The 22,434-nt window shown below is 35.2% G+C and overlaps 2 long non-coding RNA genes across 3 annotated transcripts; both read right to left on the reverse strand.

Annotated features, from left to right (window-relative positions):
- Nucleotides 1–518: 518 nt before the first annotated feature.
- LOC310727482 lies at nt 519–5,638 on the reverse strand. Of its 2 annotated transcripts, none has more exons than XR_014534027.1 (2): nt 5,248–5,638; nt 519–1,047 (listed from the first exon to the last, which is right to left on the reverse strand). It is a non-coding gene; the product is annotated as an uncharacterized lncRNA (long non-coding RNA). The 2 variants fall into 2 exon arrangements; XR_014534028.1 differs by lacking the exon at nt 5,248–5,638 and adding an exon at nt 1,145–1,221.
- A 15,272-nt stretch (nt 5,639–20,910) lies between these two features.
- Nucleotides 20,911–21,630, reverse strand: LOC310727480. The gene is made up of 3 exons (XR_014534025.1): nt 21,565–21,630; nt 21,306–21,393; nt 20,911–21,215 (listed from the first exon to the last, which is right to left on the reverse strand). It is a non-coding gene; the product is annotated as an uncharacterized lncRNA (long non-coding RNA).
- Between the last annotated feature and the right edge of the window lie 804 nt (nt 21,631–22,434).

Below are 22,434 nucleotides of genomic sequence, written 5' to 3' on the forward strand. Positions count from 1 at the left end.
TATGGTATAGCAATAGGTGATAAGTGCTACAAGATATAATGTTATTATATAGATGCACACAATGATCACACCCAATACTTTGAATTGTTTCAAATGTCATAAAGCATATACGTATAAGAAATAAGAGATCCACCCATTTAAATACATAAGTGAAACGATAGCACCATCTATATACCAGATAAATATCCACATGCTGTGATCATTCTTTGTTCAGAACTGCATCATCGTAACAAGTTATATCAAGAAGATATGCATTTAATTCAATAACAATAGAGAAATAGTGGATGACTCTGTGGTGTAAGGAGAGCTAATATTGGATTTTCTTAACATTCTAAATGTACCCCACATGTGAACACAGGTGAGTTTTTTTTTTCAAGTTTAAGGAAAGTAAATAACAGAGCTTGTGAAAATAAAAGAATGGTAATGTTTTTTTCTGTAAACGATGTTTTAACTCCATTACAGAATTGTACTGTGGAAGCCAAGAGAAGGGTGGAGATTTTTATTCTGTTAAAAACAAAAAAACTAAATAATACACATCATTGAGCACATCATTCACATCATTACAAACAAGAGGACTCCATCTGTGTGTTTTATGAGTTACTGCAACGAACCAGATTAATTTCTTTGTGCATATTATTTACTTTATTACACTAAGGGCTCCCTCTATGTGTTGTATTAGTTACAGCAGTAACATCTGTGCAGGAGTTTTTGTTCAGCAGTGCAGTAGCTCTGTAACACTGTGTTCTTTTACTGCACAGAAATATACAGCACTGTCCCCTGTCTCCACGTCCTTCACAGTTAAAGATCCATTTTGGGCAATTTTTTTAACAGTTAAAAATTTATTTTGATCAACAGAGCCAAATTCCGGATCACCAGTGGTCCTTGTGAACACAATGAGCTCCATACTCTCTCCTTGCCGCTGTCTGTACCAGTACATCTGATTATAGCCAGCATCTTTATTATGACTGCACTTTATTTCAGCAGATTCTCCTTTCAGATGCCAGGAGACACTGGGGATTTGGGTGACTCCACTGTCTTTGGCTAAAACTGAAGAATAGTAAATAAGTAAGATAATTTCAATATAAATTATTTATATTTGCAAACTGAACCCATTACAAGTAATCACTTTACAGACAAATGGTACCTGAAGTGCAGAGAAGCAAGAAAGACAGGATGATAACACTAATCATGCTGATTCATAAAAAGAGATCACAGACTGCTACAAATGCATCCTGATGCAGATGGAGGGGATGACATTAAACCATTGTAACTCCTCCTTCCATCTGCTGCATTCTGTATAAATGTATGGTTGCTGTTGCTATTATTACATTTGCAGAAATGCAGTCCAATTAATACAAATTTACTTTTCATGCAAAAATTAAACAGCTGTTGCAGGTGTATAAATAGCTGTTTGTACTATTTGTGGACACATCCGAGATCCCGAGTTATGCTTTGTTGCAAGGGACCAGGAGATTTGAGACACTGTGTCAATACAGCAAAGAAATAAATATGCACAATTTAAATAAAAATATTCCAGAAGCTTGAAGCGATTGCTGTCAGATTGTTAATACCGCAGCATGACTTCATGGCTTGAGATGAAGTGAGAAAACACTAAGTCAACTGACTGTATAATACTGTAGAAAGGACATTACACATAATCACACACACTTCAGTATTCATGGTAATTCCTACTCTCCAGTGTTTTGTATTGTTCTAAGATGTATAATTACACTCTTTATATCCCAAATGAGGATGGGTTCCCCCCTTCTGAGTCCGGTTCCTCTCAAGGTTTCTTCCTAATTCATCTAAGGATTTTTCTATTTCCACAGTCGCCCCAGGCTTGCTCAACAGCGATAAAAGACATATAATTCACATAAATTCCTAAGTTCTGTAATATTGCTTTGACACAATGTCCATTATGGAAGGTGCTATAGAAAACAAAAACTTTACCTAGTCTGCTAATATACTGGCTCCATCTTCAAAGATTTCAAATAACCTCTTATGAGAGACAAACAAATTGAGTCAGTGGAATATTGAAATTAAATAAAGTAAATGCTGCATTAATTACTGCTTCATTATGGGGTGAGTTTAAGGTACGCACAATAGTCATCCAGTTCCAGGTCTTTTGCTTAGTATTATACATTCTTTACATGCACTTATATACAGAGGTGGCAAAAGTACACACATCCATTACTTAAGTAGAAGTACAGATACTCATGTTTTAAAATACTCGGGTAAAAGTTGAAGTACTGATTATACCTTTTTACTTAAGTGAAAGTAAAGAAGTCTTGGCTCTGACATGTACTTAAGTAAAAAGTAGTTATTACTTCTACCTGTTTTAGCTGTTAACTGGACCTCACATCATATAAATATTAGATAGATAGATTAGATAGATAGATAGATAGATAGATAGATAGATAGATAGATAGATAGATAGATAGATAGATAGATAGATAGATAGATAGATAGATAGATAGATAGATAGATAGATAGATAGAAAGAAAGAAAGAAAGAAAGAAAGAAAGAAAGAAAGAAAGAAAGAAAGAAAGAAAGAAAGAACTTTATTGTCATTGCATAGTACAGGGACACAACAAGTGTAAAAAAGTGGCAATCGTGCAAATAGTGCAGATAAATATGTATTATATTTACAGCATGTGATAGATATGTAAGCATATGTACAGTGATTAAATATAAAGGCTATAACAGTGCAGAGACGTGTGGACATCATTAAGAGCCTTTGCTATGTTTCCACACGGACAGTTAATGAGGTGATACCGGAGAAAGTGCACCTCTTCAAGTCAAGTCAAGAAGCTTTTATATATAATCCTAGACATTTTACAGATTAGAATGATGTAATGTTTTTATCTGTACGATCAATAAAGACAGTAATTTATGTTACTTTATATTACTTTATACTTTATATTATATTATAGCCTTTATATTTATGTTCGTGTCGCCATTATGAGGGAAAAACCCACAAAACGCCACCTAGAGGGTTAATTGTGTAAAACATGGCAGATTTGGTGCTTGATTTGAGACTTTGTGCAAAAATAAAACCAAAGTTTACTGATTAAAAATATTTTTCGGGGGAGTTTATTTATTTATTTTATATCTAGGTAAAGAAGGGACGTCGTGGATAAATGTATGTTTTGCTGGAGGTTTTAATTTCGCCTCTTTTGTATTTAGTTATTTATGTATTTATACTTTTTATAAAAATGGTAAAAACAGAAATGCGCGCTGAATTGATAGCGTGTTAATAACATCTAGTGCCGTTTACAATTATTTGAATTTTGACAGCCTAATATATATATATATTAATACAAAACTTATTAGAAATGTTGTTACCTAATGAATGTATCCCGGCTGAAGATCCACATACAGAACACAAGCAGAGAAAAGATGATGATGATCATGAATGTGTCTGATCTCAGTCATGTTTACATCACTGACTCCCTCTGTCTCATCCACATTAACCCCAAATTTCTTACTGCCTTCTGCCTGCTGATTCTTATTTTCGTAAAGAGTGAGAGTCAGGACTTTATACACCAGCGGATTAAAAAAGATGCGCAATAACAGGAAATCGGTTGTTCAGCTGAAATTGGCGCGCAGTGAAAATAAAAATTTTATATTTCACAAAATCAATGGATTAAAACTAAAGTAACGAGCCTGTTTTGAAACTGTAAGAAGTAAAAAGTACAGATATGTGTGTAAAAATGTAGTGAGTAAAAGTAAAAAGTTGTCTGAAAAATAAATAGTGGAGTAAAGTACTGATACCAGAAAAATCTACTTAAGTACAGTAACGAAGTATTTGTACTCCGTTACTTCCCACCTCTGCTTATAAAAAAAAAAACAAGGATTTTGTTTGTTCCGAATGTTAATCATTTGTGGGTCAACTGTCTTTAAAGGACATCTATTTTAAGCTGCTATTTAGCAACAGCGCCCTCTGTGGTCACAACATGCGATGGTCAGAGAATCTGGTGTAACACCGGCGGACGTCAAGTAAAAGGCGTAACGAACCGCGAGACTGTGGGCGAGACGCGGCGTGAGCACTGAATAGGAAAGCGCAAGAGTAAAAATAAAAGTGAATAAAGAAAGCTCTGCTTGGTGAACTGTCGCCTGTCTCTCTTTGAGGCTGGTTTCTCGGTAATCTTTATTGGCGTCACTGGACTGAAATAGCGCACTCATTAGCCTCATTAGCTGCAGGTTTTCTTCCGGTCCTTCCACTCACTCACTAGTGACTATGATCACTAAGAGCGATTTGTTGCTCAGTTATTTCTTTACTTTTAGGAACTGTCATAAAATAAAGGAATGGTTTCAAAACTCCTTCATCATGCTGCATTGTGAATTAGTTCTCTTTTTGCTTGGCATGTACATTTCATCCATTTATTGTTTTAACTCATTTTATTTATTCCCTTGTGACAAATTATTAAATATACATATTTATGATCAGTTTTAGAAGCTTTAAAAGTATGGCATAATCCATGATTAGATTATTATGCAAATAATGACGTTTACTAAATGCAACTGAGAAAAGTAGAGGAAATGTCGCAAAAGTTGCATTGCATCGTGAGTTCCAACATCATAAATTCAGACAATTCTTAAAAATGATCATCATGTACAGGTCTAAGCTAATAGATTTATAAGCATATCATGTGCTTCAAGAAACTTTATTGTGCATATTATTTACTTTATTACACCAAGGGTTCCCTCTATGTGTTGTATTAGTTACAGCAGTAACATCTGTGCAGGAGTTTTTGTTCAGCAGTGCAGTAGCTCTGTAACACTGTGTTCTCTTACTGCACAGAAATATACAGCGCTGTCCTCTGTGTCTAGATCCTTCACAGTTAAAGATCCATTTTGGGCAATTTCTTTAACGGTGGAAAATTTGTTTTGATCAACAGAGCCAAACTCTGGATCACCAGTGGTTTTTGTGAGCACGATGAGCTCCATACTCTCTCCTTGCCGCTGTCTGTACCAGTACATCTGATAATAAGTGCCACCTTTATTATGACTGCATTTTATTTCAACAGATTTTCCTTTCAGATGCCAGGCGACACTGGGGATTTGAGTGACTCCACTGTCTTCGGCTAAAACTGAAGGACAGAAAAAAAAGGTATTTTAATGATAATTTAAATATCTGCTGTCAAAAATGCTTTATTTAAAAAAAAAATTAACTTTAAAAACACTTTAAAGTTTATTTCTAGATTTATATAAAGATAAATAAGTTTATGTATAGATAAATAGTACCTGGAGTCCAGAGCATTAAGAATGACAGGGCGATGATAACACTAATCATATTGATTCATCATAATGACAATAGAGGAAATGAGCACTACAGACTGCTACCAAAGCAAACTGTTGAGAACAAGACCGAGGAAATGACATCAAATCCATTTCAACTCCTCCCATCACATGATGGATTCAGATTTACCTTTGTTATTTTTGGTAGGTGTAGAAACAGATGTATGCATTATTTTTGTTCACAAGCCAAAGATCCTGAGATATGTGTTCGGGTAAAGAAAGGAAGGTTTCCCTTTATTTATTTTGTACAGAAATAAACTGCATTGTCATTTGCCTGCAGTAATTTAACTGTACGTTAAGACGGATTGTTTCAAGGGAAGTTTTCAGTCTATACCTCATTTTAAATAAAGAAGTTATTCCTGTGAAACCATTTGTGACAGAGTAGACACTCATGGTCTTGTATGTCAAAGATTTTAGAATAATCTTGGTTTAGTCAGCTGGAGTCTAGTGCACATCACGGGCCTGTACAAATAATATTAACAGCAATTACTCTATGCAGTTTTCTACTTTGAAGTTGCAGAGCTTGATTTCTGCAATACATTAAATACTTATTAAACAAAAAAGATCATATATGGACTAGTTTTAAACTGTAAATAGCTGCAAAAGGTTTCTTGATTATGGGAAGTCAATGTTACTTTGAATTATGTTTACATTGGATAGAAGATAGAAAGCTCCACAGTGAGTTCCTCAGAGTGTCTTGTTTAGTAGTTTAATAAAGTATAAAGTTATGCTCTGCAACTTACTGCTTGTTATATCCTGCAAATGACTTTTTTTCTGGTGGACTTTTTTTTTTATTAATTGGTGTGAATTAACTAGCAAACAAAAAATAAATAAATAACTTGATAAAACAGTCATTGCAGATAAATAAAAACCAATGGTACAGATACAGGTATTGATATAGGTACATTCGCTAGGTTTATAGGTACATTGTGTTAAACATGTACTTCACACATACTCAGTAAGAAAGCAAGACCATTTTTTTGTATTTTTATTTTCTTAGTGCACAACTTAATATGTAAAAGTTGCATTACACTGTGAGTTCTCCTAACATCATAAATTCAGACAATTCTTGTTAAAAATGATCATCATGTATAGGGCTAAGCTAATAGATTTATAATCATATCATGTGCTTCAAGAAACCAGATTAATTTTTTGTGCATATTATTCAATTTATTACACTAATGACTTCCTCTATGTGTTGTATTAGTTACAGCAGTAACATCTGTGCAGGAGTTTTTGTTCAGCAGTGCAGTAGCTCTGTAACACTGTGTTCTCTTACTGCACAGAAATATACAGCGCTGTCCTCTGTGTCTAGATCCTTCACAGTTAATGATCCATTTTGGGCAATTTCTTTAATGGTGGAAAATTTCTTTTGATCAACGGAGCCAAACTCTGGATCACCAGTGGTTTTTGTGAACACGATGAGCTCCATACTCTCTCCTTGCCGCTGTCTGTACCAGTACATCTGATTATAAGTGCCACCTTTATTATGACTGCATTTTATTTCAACAGATTTTCCTTTCAGATGCCAGGCGACACTGGGGATTTGAGTGACTCCACTGTCTTCGGCTAAAACTGAAGGACAGAAAAAATAAAAGGTATTTTAATGATAATTTAAATATCTGCTGTCAAAAATGCTTTATTTAAAAAAAATTTAACTTTAAAAATACTTTAAAGTTTATTTCTAGATTTATATAAAGATAAATAAGTTTATGTATAGATAAATAGTACCTGGAGTCCAGAGCATTAAGAATGACAGGGCGATGATAACACTAATCATATTGATTCATTATAATGACAATAGAGGAAATGAGCACTACAGACTGCTACCAAAGCAAACTGTTGAGAACAAGACCGAGGAAATGACATCAAACTATTTTAACTCCTCCTTTTACATGATCAATTGAGATTGACCTTTGTTTGTTACTTGATGAATCCAAATTTTAAAAGAACGACATTATATTGGCTAGTTTATTTCTAAACAACTAGCCAATATAATGTTTTTTTTTAAATATATATATATTATCAGTTTTAAATACCTAAAAGTGACAAATAAATGTCTCTGTATTTTAGGCATGTTAATCAAAATAATGTATACATCTGCTTGGCATTTGTTGTTTAGCCTGTGAATGACGTTTTTCCTAGTTGACCTTTTTAAGTATTTATTGGTGTGTATAAACAAACAAACAAACAAACAAATGAATAACTGTTGATAAAACACCTACTGTAATAAAAAATAGAATAATGCAGATAAAGGTACAGATATAGGCACATGTACTTATCAGGGTACAGATAGTAATAGAGATATAATTACAGATTCATATAATGGCATTGTGTTAAACATGTACTTTACAGAAACTCGGAAGGAAGGCAAAACAATGTTCTTGTGTTTTTATTTCCAATGAACAGCTTCTTATGTAGTAGCTTGTAATAACCTCAAGGTTTCTTCTCCATACTGTACCATCTGATAGTTTTTTTTTCTACACTGTTTCCACTGGCTTGCTCACTAGGGAAATTTTATATCTGTAATGTTTTTGTTTTTTGTAAAGCTGCTTTGGGACAGAGCTATATACACATAGTATATAGTGAATTAAATTTGTCACATGCTGATCTACCTAATTTCTTAATATAATCCATTATACAAAAGCATTGTAGTGTAGCTCAACTAGAGTCACTGCATCAACATTACATTTCTAACATTACAACTTACATTTCATGTTTAGTAAATTAGTGTTCATTTATACCATAAATCAAATGACAAGATATTCAGATATTCAAATTCTAAGTATCATGTATTACATATAAGATCATGCAAATGGAAAGTACACTAAACCTTTTACATATTTGCTAAATAAACCACTTAAGCAATTGTTACAGTTGTTTGCAAAGTGATATACATCACAGATGTATAGTGTATATGTGAGATGTATTGTGAGATATGTGTTTTTGTAGAGGAAGAAGGGGCCCCTGACACACGGTGAATCTCTACTGCACAGAAATATACACCGCTGTCTTTTGCTGTTAGACTGTTTATATTGAATGTGGCACTTCTGATCTTGTCTTTACCAAGGTTTATTCTAGTATCCTTTTCGGAATAGGTATACTTCACATTTTGATATCCGAGGTAAATTAAATTATTTTCCATAGATTGTTTGTACCAGAGTATTTGCTCAAAGTTTTTGACTGCATAGGAACAGTAGAGCTGTGCAAAATCTGTGTGATTTTGGATTATGTCAGGAGGAGATTGTTCAACTCGGTGACTTGCCACAAGACCTAAAGAGAGCATAGGGGAAACACAATTAAATACATTGCTTTATTTAACTGTATATGGACTAAAGCATGACTGACTCTGCTGTTATAAAAGAAAAACAAATTCATATCAGGGTGCTCATATAATGATGTATGGTCCAAACCTACCCTATACTAGATTATTTTCTCACCACAGCAATTTGTCAACAATAAAATATATTTAATGATTGAATGATGCAACATTTAGTTTATGGTTGAATTAACTGTTATAGAGCCTTAATAAGCATGTTTTTTTTTTGTTTTTTTTTTAACGAGTGATTCCCTCACCAGTTTATGTCTTCTCGTTCTCTTATATTGAGAAGACATTATATGTGCTGCCATATGAAAGTAATGGAATGGGAAGTAACAAAGTACAAATGCTTCTGAACTTAAATAGATTCTTCTGATATCAGTACTTTACTTCACTATTTATTATACAGGCAACATTTAACTTTCACTCATTAAATTTTTTACACAAATATCTGTACATTTTTACTTCTTACATTTGCAAACCAGCCTCGTTACTTTAGTTTTAATCTATTTGGTGACATGATAAAAAAAATAAATTTTCTTTCATTGTTTTTTCAACCTTCGACTGGTGTATAATTTCCTGGCTGTCATGAACAACAGATGTAGATGTATGAAGCTAACAGTGAGCAGGTCAGAAGGCAACAAAATGTATAGGGCTAACATGAATGAGACAGAGGGAGTCAGTGATATAAACATGACTGAGAACAGAGACATTCCTGATCACCTGCTCATTATCATCTTTTCTAGATTGGGTTCTATATGGTGGTTGTTCAGCCTTCCATTAGAAAACAAAATTGTAAATTATTTTGTATTATTATATTTATATTATGTAAGGTCCAGTTGCCAGGGTGACACTAAAACAGGTAGTACTAAAGGCCCATACTTCTTTACTTAGAGTTTTTTAAAACAGGAGTATCTGTACTTCTACTTGAATGAAGGATGTGTGTAGTTTTGCTGTCTCTGTGTGCAGCCAAAATACTTTTCCTTTTATGTTACTATACTATAGTTTATAATTGTTGCTTTATTACAGATTGTTGCAAAGTAGTGGCATTGGACACTCCTTCAACTACTTGTTTTCTGTAAAGCTGCTTTGAGACAATGTCTGTTGTGAAAAGCGCTATACAAATAAACTTGACTTGACTTGACTTGACTTCAAACAATAATATGCATATGCATACCTGCTAACCTTTTTTTTTTTTTTTTTATCTGATAACCTGAAATGATTTCCATATTATTAGTCCCAGTTACACATTCCCTGTTTAAAGTACAAGAGAACTAATAATGTACTGTTTCAAAATTAGCACATTAATTTAAACCCCTAATTTGCAGTCCACACTGTTATCAGAGGTGCTTTTATAGAAAATTACACCTTAAAAAAAATATGATTATAAAAAAAATAAAAACACCTTCTGACAAGTCAGATTCAATAATTAAGCACTGTTGTGGGATAAATGTGATAATAATAGACAGAAACTAGACACTAGACACTAGACACTTACCAGCCAGCAGGTTTTTGAGATAAGAGGAGCAGGATCATTATGCTGATTTGTTTCCTTTTATTTACAGACAGCAAACTATCACCAAAACAACACACAAAATTCAAATGTGGGATGTGACTTTACCACCAAAACAGGAAGTGACTTCACCACTCTTTGATATATCTGTCTGTTGTGTATTTTGGTCATAAGTACTTTGGTCTTGGTACAGTTAGCAGGTGTTGAGTGTGTGTAGGTTGTGGGGTGGTGCAGTTCTTGTTCAGGTTAAAGATTAGGTTGTCATGCTGTGCATCCTGTTTCGCGCAGAAGTAGACACCACTGTCTGTGCTCTGCAAATCCTTTACAGTCAAATCCAGAGAGTTGCCATTTTTTACAGCAATAACTTTCTCTTTAAATTTGTCTTCTATTGTGTCAATAGTAACATATTTGTGTACAATGAGCTCCAAGGATTCAAAGGGTCTTTGTCTGAACCAGTACATGGCGTTATAAGAGGTGTCGACCTGAGTACACTGAAGAGTCACTTTTTGACCCTCATAATCAGAAAGATCCGGGGATTGTCTTATACTGAGGCCTGAAAATAAAAATAAAAATAGAGCAATTGTTAGTTGAATGCAAGTATTGTATATATCAGTATGTGTCATTCCAGTGTTCAGGATTTAGCACAAGCTGTTCTCTTTAGTTTTGGTAAACATTATAAATATAAAAACGTTTATTTATCCTTACCCTCAGATAAAAACAGAATTATTAATAGGATACCAGTCATGATTTTTACCCTCTATAATGCTAATAACAGCAGCTCGTCTAGAGAGAAGCAGTTTCAATCTCTTTAGCCACGCCTCTCTTTTTTGTCCTTGTAAAATTTGGAGTTTAAAAATGGATCTAGAAACTTTAAAACCTTACAGCTTTTTTCAATTTATGTAAGATTTTATTGTTATACTATCCTATAACATTATCATATCGTATCGTATCAGAGTATGGTTTCGGGATTCATTAAATTGCTATAGGATTTATTCTGTTGTAAAAATGATATACACATAAAAGCAAAGTAAATCAAACAGAACATAAATACTTCTGTGTGTAAAAGCAGAAGCAATGTTTTTTTTTTTTTTTTTTTTCAATTGAAAGGGCAGGTACTATATGTTGCATATATATGATTATTCACATACTTATTAACTTACATCAGTAATTCATCTTTAATATTTTGAAATCTTTAGGGGTTTAAGGCTTATAGCACAAAGTTTGATAATATCAACATATGCATACAACTTAGTTTTATTTATGTGTGAGAAGAGATTAACTTAGTCAGTCTTAATGTAAACAGTTCTAGAATCTCTCCCAAATGCATTTTGGGGGAAAAAGGAGATACTGAAGAATATACTGAAAAACTTGAAGAATGTATGTTATTGTGAAAATAATTACCCATTTATTGCTGTAAATGATGTGCTAAGAAGTCAAATAGATATAATTAGAGATTCTGACTTGTTTTTACTTAAATGTAATCACTTAACACAAGAATCAACACTATGCTGTATGAAGCTGTAGTCTGTGGTATGTGTGCTTGTCTTTTTACTCTTGAATGTATGAATAAAACAAAAAATAAATGTGGGAAATAATTATTAAATTGGACATTAATTTGACATGTCCAATGTTCTGTATGTCATGTTATTCATTGTTTGTTGTTAATATTGTAGGTATTGAAAACATTTGACTGAGCTAAAATTCTGCACACTGGATTTTCACACTGGATTTTTACATTTGACATGAGAGAAAAAACCCTGTGGTTGGTGCATAGCTCAAAGAAGATAGTAGGAACTGATATTCAGTTTTTGTAATGAGTAAAGAGGATTTGCACTGTTGTGTGGTAGGCTGCACAGAAATAAACACCACTACTCTCTGGTGTAATGTTAGTCAAGTTAAGAAAACTGTAAAACTCATTTGCTTTTCCAGTGATTACGATTTTGTCTTTAAATGTTTGCTCTATGCTTTCAAAGGTAGATACAAGGTATCCCATTAAGATAAATTCCTCGTTGTGAGATTTTTTGTACCACAGAATCCGATCATGGCCTTGAACGTTGTGGGAACATTTGATTTCCGCCAAGTCTCCTTGAATTTTTAGGAGGCTGTGAGGAATTTGCCAAACATTCTTTCCGTTTGAGGAACCTGTACAAAATAAAATTTGATTAGTGTATTAGCAAATAGATTCTGAATTTAGGAGCAAACTATTTGACTTATCTTATATAGACTTATATTACCGATGACAACGAGCAGCAAACTGATCCGTTTGAGGAAAGCGTTGAAAAACATTGTGGCTAGACAGCAAGGTGTACCAACAATGTAATGAGCTCCAATCTGTCTCTCTTATCTATAGTGGTGTACCATAAATAAAGGGTATAGTAGAGTAAACGTGTGGAAGCATACTGCCCCCATCAGACAAGAATCCTTAGCTCAATTCTGCAGCATGATTATTATATTTATTGTTTTACAACCATTAAAAAATTTATTGTTTCAAATTAATGATAGACATAATAAACAATAATTAATTGAATCTAACACAGGGGTGGGCAATTAATTTTAAGGGGGTGGGCAACGATAATATTTTAGGGATGCACTGAAATTAAAATTCTTGGCCAAAACCGAAACACCAAAAAAAAAGATTGTACATTTTTAGAACCATTGCATTTATGGCTATAAATAAGTACTAACCTCACTAAAATCAATGCATTGCAATTCAAAGAATAAATCAATTACAAAAGTGTTTTATTTATTATAAATTATTGTTATTTATTTGTTACCATTCATAGTATTGACAGACAGGCAGCGGTCAATTATTATTAGCAACGGTCTGTTAAACGAATATAATTGACCGCCGAACGTTTGGAAGCCCATTCAAGTGAATGGAAGGTTCTAATCTACAGCATTAAGAAAAACCGTGTAATAAATAATATTATATTTAATTTTTATTATTTTCGGGATCCACGGGGAATGTTTCAAAGATCAACCCGTCGAGCCACTAGAGACCACTGATCTAAGGCAATGAATTCCATCATTTTTTGTGTTATGCCTTTTGCCTTGGCACCATCACTGGAAAACTTTCCTGCCTTTTAAAAAATGTCCACTACAGACTCATGCGCATGCTCGGAATGACTTTACTTTTCTTCGCCGCGTTCTTCTCATATTTAGAATGGCAATCGGGATGTTTGGATTTCAGGTGATAAATTAAACCCGACTTGGAGAAACTATTTGCAGATACACCCCCTCTTGAAATTTTAGCATTGCATGTTTTGCAAATCGTTTTCCGCACACCGCAGACATGTTGGCTCTTATCCAGATAACCGTGTGCTGGCTGCGCTTGTTTATTGCGTCATTACAATTGTGTTTCTGCCGTGTTGTTACGGTGATTTAGGCATTTTAGGCAAGATTTTCGGTGGCCGAATTTTCGGTGCATCCCTGTAATTTATGATTGGCCTCACGCGGGCCGGACAGGGGCGTACAAAGGGCCGGATGTGGCCCGCGGGCCGTAGTTTGCCCAGGTCTGATATATATATATATATATATATATATATATATATATATATATATATATATATATATATATATATATATATATATATTTATTTAAATTAAATAAATATAATAAAAATCACATTACCGTTTGTTATGTATTAAACAAGTGTTTTAAAAAATATATATAAAATTGTATTAAAGAATAACTTTTTTTTAACTGTTTACTTTTTTTTGCAAGTGAGTAGTGCTAATTTTGAAATAAAAAAAATCTTGATTAACAGCACCACATCTTTCAACAGCTTTATATCACAGGTTTTTACATATGAATGTGTCCATCCTAATATGCTATTATTTCAATAATTACACCTAACATAGTGACTTGTACACTACTGGGCAAAATATGTGCCAAGCACAAAATCGTAAAATATTATTCTTTCAATGGTCTTTACAAAAAACTATTGGGATTAAATTTGCAAAAAATACTATTGGGATTAGATTTCTTCAAAAATTTAAGACTTGTGGATAAACTTCCAGACATCTTCCAAACTTCCAAGAGTTAGTATTGTCAAATGTAGTGTTTATGTCTTTAAACAGCTGATGTTTTTTACCCCACACATGTGATTTTACATATCATAATTTCACCCTTGTGTACAAGCAGACTATGAAGGTGAATTTCCTTGTGTCTAGTTTTGTCTTCAAAACAGTTAATTGCATCTTAATTAAATTAGCAAATGATGGCACAAGAGGTCTCAGGATTGTATTTGTTTTAGTATTGCTAATATTCTGACCAATTAGTTGCTTTTAAGACATTTTTTTTCAAATGGTCTGAAAATTGTTGCAATTTTTAGTCTGGTTCATTTTTCTTGCACAGGAGTGTATTTAGATGGGCTTCAGCAACAAAGCCAAAACAAAAACTAAGCAGTCATGTACTATATATAGTGATGTTTTCTGGATATTTATTCAGAAGATTTTTATTTGACTGGATTTTAATGGAGTCTAAAGTTTGTAACCATCAGCAGTAAAGTGCTAACTTTAATTAAGTTCAAATGATAATTTTTCGGTAGCGATGCAAAATGCCGTTTTGGTTCTTTTTATTGCTTTAAAGAAAAAGAAAAAGAAAAATGTCAGTAAGTGAATGACTCATTTGGCAGCTGCTGTTGTTATATTATATATTATTAATTATTAATAAAAAGCATAATTACATCAACATCATTAAATCTAACTTTTAAACTTTTCTAAGTATATATTCTAAATATATGGTACAATCCAATAAACTGCCACCTTAACGTGGTGGAGGGGTTTGAGTACCCGAATGACCCTAGGAGCTATGTTGTCCGGGGCTATATGCCCCTGGTAGGGTCTCCCAAGGCAAACAGGTCCTAGGCGACGGGTCAGACTAAGAGCGGTTCAAAAACCCTTATGAGAAAAAACAGACCAAGGACCGTGACGTCGCCCGGTATGGCGCAGCCAGGGCCCCACCCTGGAGCCAGGCTCGTATGCGAGCGCCTGATGGCCGGGCCTTCCCCCACGGGGTCCGGCCGGGCTCAGCCCGAAGGAGCGACGTGGGGCCGCCTTCCCGTGGGCTCACCACCTGCAGGAGGGACTGTAAGGGGCCGGTGCTGAGAGGATCGGGCAGCAGTTGAAGGCGGGGGCCTCGACAACCCGATCCCTGGACACGGAAGCTAGCTCTAGGGACGTGGAATGTCACCTCGCTGGCGGGGAAGGAGCCTGAGATTGTGCGTGAGGTTGAGAGGTTCCGACTAGAGATAGTCGGGATCACCTCTACGCACGGCTTGGGCTCTGGAACCACACTCCTCGAGAGAGGATGGACTCTTCACCACTCTGGAGTTGCCCATGGTGAAAGGCGGCGGGCTGGTGTGGGTTTGCTTATGGCCCCCCAGCTCAGCCGCCATGTGTTGGAGTTTACCCTACGGGTTGGGGATGGGTCTCTCACTGTCATGTGTGCCTATGGGCCAAGCGGTGGTGTGGAGTGCCCGGCCTTCTTGGGGTCTCTGAAAGGGGGTGCTGGACAGTGCTCCGACTGGGGACTCCGTCGTTCTACTGGGAGACTTCAATGCCCAACGTGGGCAGCGACAGTGACACCTGGAGGGGCGTGATTGGGAGGAACGGCCCCCCTGATCTTAACCAGAGCGGTGTTCAGTTATTGGACTTCTGTGCTAGTTACATTTTGTCCATAACGAACACCATGTTCAAGCATAATGGTGTCCATCAGTGCACGTGGCACCAGGACACCCTAGGCCGTAGGTCGATGATCGACTTTGTGGTCGTTTCATCTGACCTGCGGCCGTATGTCTTGGACACTCGGGTAAAGAGAGGGGCGGAGCTGTCAACTGATCACCACCTGGTGGTGAGTTGGATCCGATAGCGGACAGAGGAAGCTGGACAGACTCGGCAGACCCAAGCGTACTGTGAGGGTCTGCTGGGAACGTTTGGCCAAGTCTCCTGTCAGAGAGATCTTCAACTCCCACCTCCGGCGGAGCTTTGACCGGATCCCGAGGGAGGCCGGAGATATTGAGTCCGAGTGGACCATGTTCTTCACCTCCATTGTCGAAGCGGCCACTCGGAGCTGTGGCCGTAAGGTCTCCGGTGCCTGTCGAGGCGGCAATTCCACCACCGGGTTCGGGGATTGCCGCCTGTCGAGGCGGCAATCCCCGAACCCGGTGGTGGAAACCGGAAGTAAGGGATACCGTCAAGCTGAAGAAGGAGTCCTATCAGGCCTGGTTGGCTTGTGGGACTCCTGAGGCAGCTGACGGGTACCGGAAGGCCAAGCGAACTGCAGCCCGGGTGGTTGTGGAGGCAAAAACTCGGGCCTGGGAGGAGTTCGGTGAGGACATGGAGAAGGACTATCGGCTGGCCTCGAAGAGATTCTGGCAAACCGTCCGGCGCCTCGGGAGAGGTAAGCAGTGCCCTACCAATGCTGTTTACAGTGGGGGTGGGGAGCTGTTGATCTCAACTGGTGGAAGGACCGCCAACGTCTGTCGTGGTGAAGAAAGAGCTGAGCCGCAAGGTGAAACTCTTGATTTACCGATCAATCTACGTTCCTACTCTCACCTATGGTCATGAGCTCTGTGTCTAGGGAGAGGGAAGTCTGGGCATCTCTGCTTAGACTGCTGCCCCCGCGACCTGGCCTCGGATAAGCGGGAGAAGATGTCATGTCATGTCATGTCATGTCATGTCATGTCATGTCATGTGTCATATCATGTCATGTCATGTCATGTCAATCCAATGATACTGGACCTCTACGTAAAGTATTTGTAGCAGATCATGTTGGTCATGTTGATTTTATCTATTGGAAAATAAACATGACATTTTAGTTAGAAGACTAGAATTTAAAGTTAGCACTTAGGCAGAAAATGTTTATTCGAAGCATCTAAAGTCTCTTCAGTGATGCATTACACAATTAGTTTATACTGTAAAACTAAACTTTCTTTTCGGCTTCTCCCGTTAGGGGTCGCCACAGCGGATCCTCCGCACGTTTGATTTGGCACATGTTTTACGCTGGATGCCCTTCCTAACGCAACCCTCCCCAATTTATCCGGGCTTGGGACCGGCACTAAGAGTGGCTGGGGATGGTTCCCTGACCGGGAACCGAACCCGGGTCGCAGCGGTGGGAGCGCTGCATCTTAACCACTAGACCACCAGGGGACCTAATTAGTTTATACTGTACTTTCCTTTATTTCCTCATATATGTCTTCCCACTGAGTGAAAGAAAAGCAACTCAGGTTATAAATAATAATATAAAAAAAAAAAAAAAAAAAAACAATAACACAAAATAAATGTTACAATATTACAGAATGAAAACTATTTATTTGTTTTTTTATATATTTTTTCTTTAAATATGGAACTAAAATCAGTAGACAACATTAATCCATCTTAAAACAAGAAGAAAAAAACGCTACTAATGTTCTCACTTATCTGCTAAAAACCGCTTTTCTTTTGGACACCTGTGAGATGTACAAAATCCCCAAGCGTCACTTATCAAAATGAATGAATCAACAGCACCACCTAGAGACCATGAATCAATTCTAGTGTGCTAAAAGATGATTTGTGAGTGTGGAATACACTGTTGACTTGTGTTGTGTGGTAGATCTCCAGGTGTGGCTTGTGTTGTGTGGTAGATCTCCAGGCTCATCACAGAACACAGAAGGAGTTGTTGGACAGTTGGTTGGAAGGATAGTTAAAGTTTTGTTTCTAGTGCATAAACAACAACATTTTATAGAAGGTTAACTACTATGTAGAATGTCACAAATTGGGCTTGACAGCATAGGGATTACTTCAGAAATAAAACTGAACTGGACATTCATATACAATATGATGTGGTCCAATGTAAAGTTTATCACCCCAAAGAGGATTATTTTCCTATAACAGCACACCCCTAAATTAGTTGTGTATAAGTGCATAAAATGTATACAACCATTCGCCAGTGGTTAATTTTTTTGAGACATGATTGATGTTAACATTGATTTTACCTATTTATATAAACAGAAAGCACAAAATAACCCGAACACACTAAAAAAACCAATGTGGAGATTCCTGATGTAAACAAATGTCTTCTTATAGAATTAGTTTAAAATGGTTTTGGAGCATCCACTATAAGATGCTCAAAAGTGCTGCTGCTTTTTAAAGGATTGATATTCTATCAAATACTGTATAAGCTGTAAATGATAAAATGTTATTTAAGCAGTTGTTGTAAAAAGCTAATAACATCTGAGCAGGAATTTTATTATTGAATCTAAATGAGAATTCAACAACAGAATGGAATGAGGATATAATGGATACAACTGTTGGGTATATAAGAGGTTTTTGTAGCAGAGTGAGGGAGTTTGAAGCACTGTGTCTTACTTGCTGCACAATAATACACTGCCGTGTGTTCATCTGCACTCAGTTTGAGAAGATGGAGTGTAGAGTGCTTTGCACCATCTCCAGATACATTAAAGTGACTTGAGAAAGGCGTCTCAACATTTGGACTTTTATTGAGTATGTATGCAATAAGTTGCATTGTAGTATCATTAAGGCTTCGTCGATACCACAGTATCATATATAATGATGAAACACTGTGTTTGCACTGAAGTTCAGTGTTTTTTCCTGGAAAATCCAGCAGGTCAGAAGGACTTTGATGAATGTCATAGTTTTGCTGCTGTCCTGAAAATAAAGTCAGAAAATAGATTATTGTTGAGCTTTAATATTGTGCTAAATAGTTCGAGCTATATAGTTAATAACTTACCCTGTATTAAATGTAACACGGTCAGAATGATAATAGCTTTCCTCATTTTGAAGGCTTTTTAAGATGTGAATAAAGGGGATTGTTTATATTTGAAAAAAATAAAATCATTACATGATTCTGCTCAGTGATGAAAACGACTCTAGTCTGTTACAGAAACATACAAATTGCTCAGTAAGAGTTTACACCTACATCTCTCTCTCTCTCTCTCTCTCTCTCTCTCTCTCTCTCTCTCTCTCTCTCTCTCTCTCTCCCTCTCTCTCTCTCTCCCTCTCTCTCTGTGTGTGTGTGTGTGGGAGTGAGATCACACATCCATGTCTTCCATGTCTTCCATCCATGTCTTCGGCACCATTCATATTACATCACATCATTACCACAAACTGTTTGCATGCCGTTTTTGCAGATCCTTTTTTGGATTGCTCACTATTGTCTTTTGCACAACATTTTATTTAGATTTTTGTTAATTACAATGTTCACTGTACGTCTTTTACACACCGCAGTGTGCAATATACAACAGGTATACTGGCGGCGCTATTTCGTGTTTTGTGTATTTGTCTTACACTGTCCTGTGTTGTCTTGCACTGTCCTATATTGTCTTGCACTGTCTTGTGTTGTCTTTGCACTGTTTGCACCAGGTTGCACACGATGCACTTTATGTGGCGAGGACACTCACTAGTCCTTAGCCATGTATTTTCTGTGATTGTTGTATGTAGCACCAGGGTTCAGGAGGAACGTTGTTTCATTTCACTGTGTACTGCGTCAGCTATATATGGTTGAAATGACATTAAAAGCTTCTTAACTTGACTTTACTTGAGGTGCTAGATGTTATGCATGCAATAATGTAATTAATGAATACTATTCTTTCAACATAAAAAGTTAATCCAGATATGTGTACTCCTATTATAATACAGTACTGTAGTTCATGGTTCAATGTAACTCTTGTTTTTTTTTGTTTAACTATTTAAAATAAATGAAAAAAAAGATTTTTTTTTACAAACAAAATTTCAGCTACATTTATTTTTGACCAAAGTATAAAATTAATGAAGTATTTTTTTTTTATATTATTATCATTATTATTAGTAGTAGTAGTAGTAGTAATAGTAATAGTAATAGTAGTAGTAGTAATAATAATAATAATAATAATAATAATAATAATAATAATAATAATAATAATAATAATAATATATTTAACCCCAGAAAACTGTAAGGAACAGTGATTTTGTATATGGACTGAAGGTAATTACATATTGCACTTACTATATATATATATATATATATATATATATATATATATATATATATATATATATATATATATATATATATATATATATATATATATATATATATTAGCAACATTTTTAAACTATTACATATTAAATAATCAAAATACTGCACTTTATTTTGTCATATAAATGTGTCATTTTTTAATTTAAGTAACTAAACCTAAACATGAAGCTATTTTAGCAGAACATAAAATAACAAATCTACTAAAATTGTTCTTACTTATTTGCTGAAACCTAATTGCTGGACAACTGTAAATAAGGAAATATAAACACCTGCATTAAGTCGATTATATCTACACTTGAATGAATTGAATAAAAATATTTTAATTGAATTAAAAAATCAACAGCACCATCTAGAGACCATGCTGAGACCAATTTATGTCACATCCTTCACAAAGCTTACTCATTTTCATACGGCCTTTTGGCAGTAATTAAATTGTATTATTTTTGGCAAAAAATTAATAAAGAAAACATTATGATTTTCCCTATTTATATTTAAACAAATATTTAATAGAATTAGTTTAAAATGTTTTGGAGCATCCACTATAAATGTCCTTGTGCTTTATCTGTTGTTTAAAAAAGAATATTTGATCTAATGCATTAATATTGTATGACCATACAGTATTATGTGAATTACAGCCAGACGTTGTTGTAGAAAGCTCATAACATCTTTAGAGCAGATTAAAAAATTCAACCACAGTATGGAATGAATGATGAGTACAAAGGTTTTTGTAGGAGAGTGAGGGAGTTTGAAGCACTGTGCCTTACTTGCTGCACAGTAATACACAGCAGTGTGTTCAGCCGCACTTAGTTTAAGAAGATGGAGTGTAGAGTGCTTTGCACCATCTCCAGATACGTTAAAGTGACTTAAGTAAGGAGTTTCAACATTTGGACTTTTATAGCGTACATATGCAATAAGTTGCATGGAAGTATCATTAAGGATTCGTCGATACCACAGTATTATATTAAGTGATGAAACACTGTGTTTGCACTGAAGTTCAGCATTTTCGCCCTGAAAACCCAGCAGGTCAGAAGGACTTTGATGAATGTCATAGTTTTGCTGCTGTCCTGAAAATAAATTAAAAAAAACAAGTTAAGTGTAGCACAATAATATTGTATTGTACACTTTGTGTCCTACATACTAACTCATGAACTTACCCAGTATTAAATGTAACACAGTCAGAATGATACAAATTTGTGTCCTCATCTTGAAGGAATTCTGCTCAGTAATGAACACAAGTTTAGTCTGTTACAGAAGCATGAAAAGATTGTTCAGTAAGAGGTTCAGTTTCCAGATGGGACTTTGATGAATGTCATAGTTTTGCTGCTTTCTTGGAAAATGAATTTAAAGCATAGTTAATTGTAGAGCTATAATATTGTGTGGCATTTGCACCATGTAAGTATGTTTTTAACTTACCCAGTATTAAATGGATTATAGACAGAATGATAATGTGTGTCTTCATCTTCTGAGATTCTGAGGTGTAAATGACAAGTGTTATAGAAATGGAATTCTCAGAGGAGCCATGTAATGAAGAAAAGCGCCCCCAGTCTGTTGCAGAAACACTTACAGCTTGTTCATTTTGTGAATTAATCAATACTATGCTTTCAACAAAAAAAGTAAATCCAGATATGTGTACTCCCATTATAATACAGTATTGGAGTTCATGGTTCAATGTAACTCTTGTTTTTTTTTGTTAAACTATTTAAAATAAATGAAAAAAAAAAATTTTTTACAAACAAAATTTCAGCTACATTTATTTTTGACCAAAGTATAAAATTAATCAAGTATTATTTTTTATATTATTATTATTATTATTATTATTATTATTATTATTATTATTATTATTATTGTTATTATTATTATTATTATTATTATTATTAGTAGTAGTAGTAGTAGTAGTAATAATAATAATAATAATAATAATAATAATAATAATAATAATAATAATAATAATAGCGGTGTTGGGCAGTAACACTTTACTGTAACGAAGTAACTTTTTACAGTAACTAATACTGTAAGCGTTATTTTTTAAAATAAAGTAACTCCGTTACTGTTACCGTATGGTGCGTTACCTGTTAATTTGGGCTGAAGTGTAGACTACAGTCTGACCTGCTTACAGCAGTGACGCATTGTAGGATTGGTGGATGAACCACTGTAAACACGAAGAAGACGCACTGTGGGCGTGTCTCCGTTTATTCAGGTCTGTGCAGCAGTAATGGCGAGTCGAGGCGAGAGCAAGACGAGTTTCTTAAAGTGGAAATATGCTCATTATTTCACTTTAGTTGA

This window comes from Silurus aristotelis (genome assembly GCF_946808225.1).
Source record: "Silurus aristotelis genome assembly, chromosome: 6".
Taxonomy (NCBI): domain Eukaryota; kingdom Metazoa; phylum Chordata; class Actinopteri; order Siluriformes; family Siluridae; genus Silurus; species Silurus aristotelis.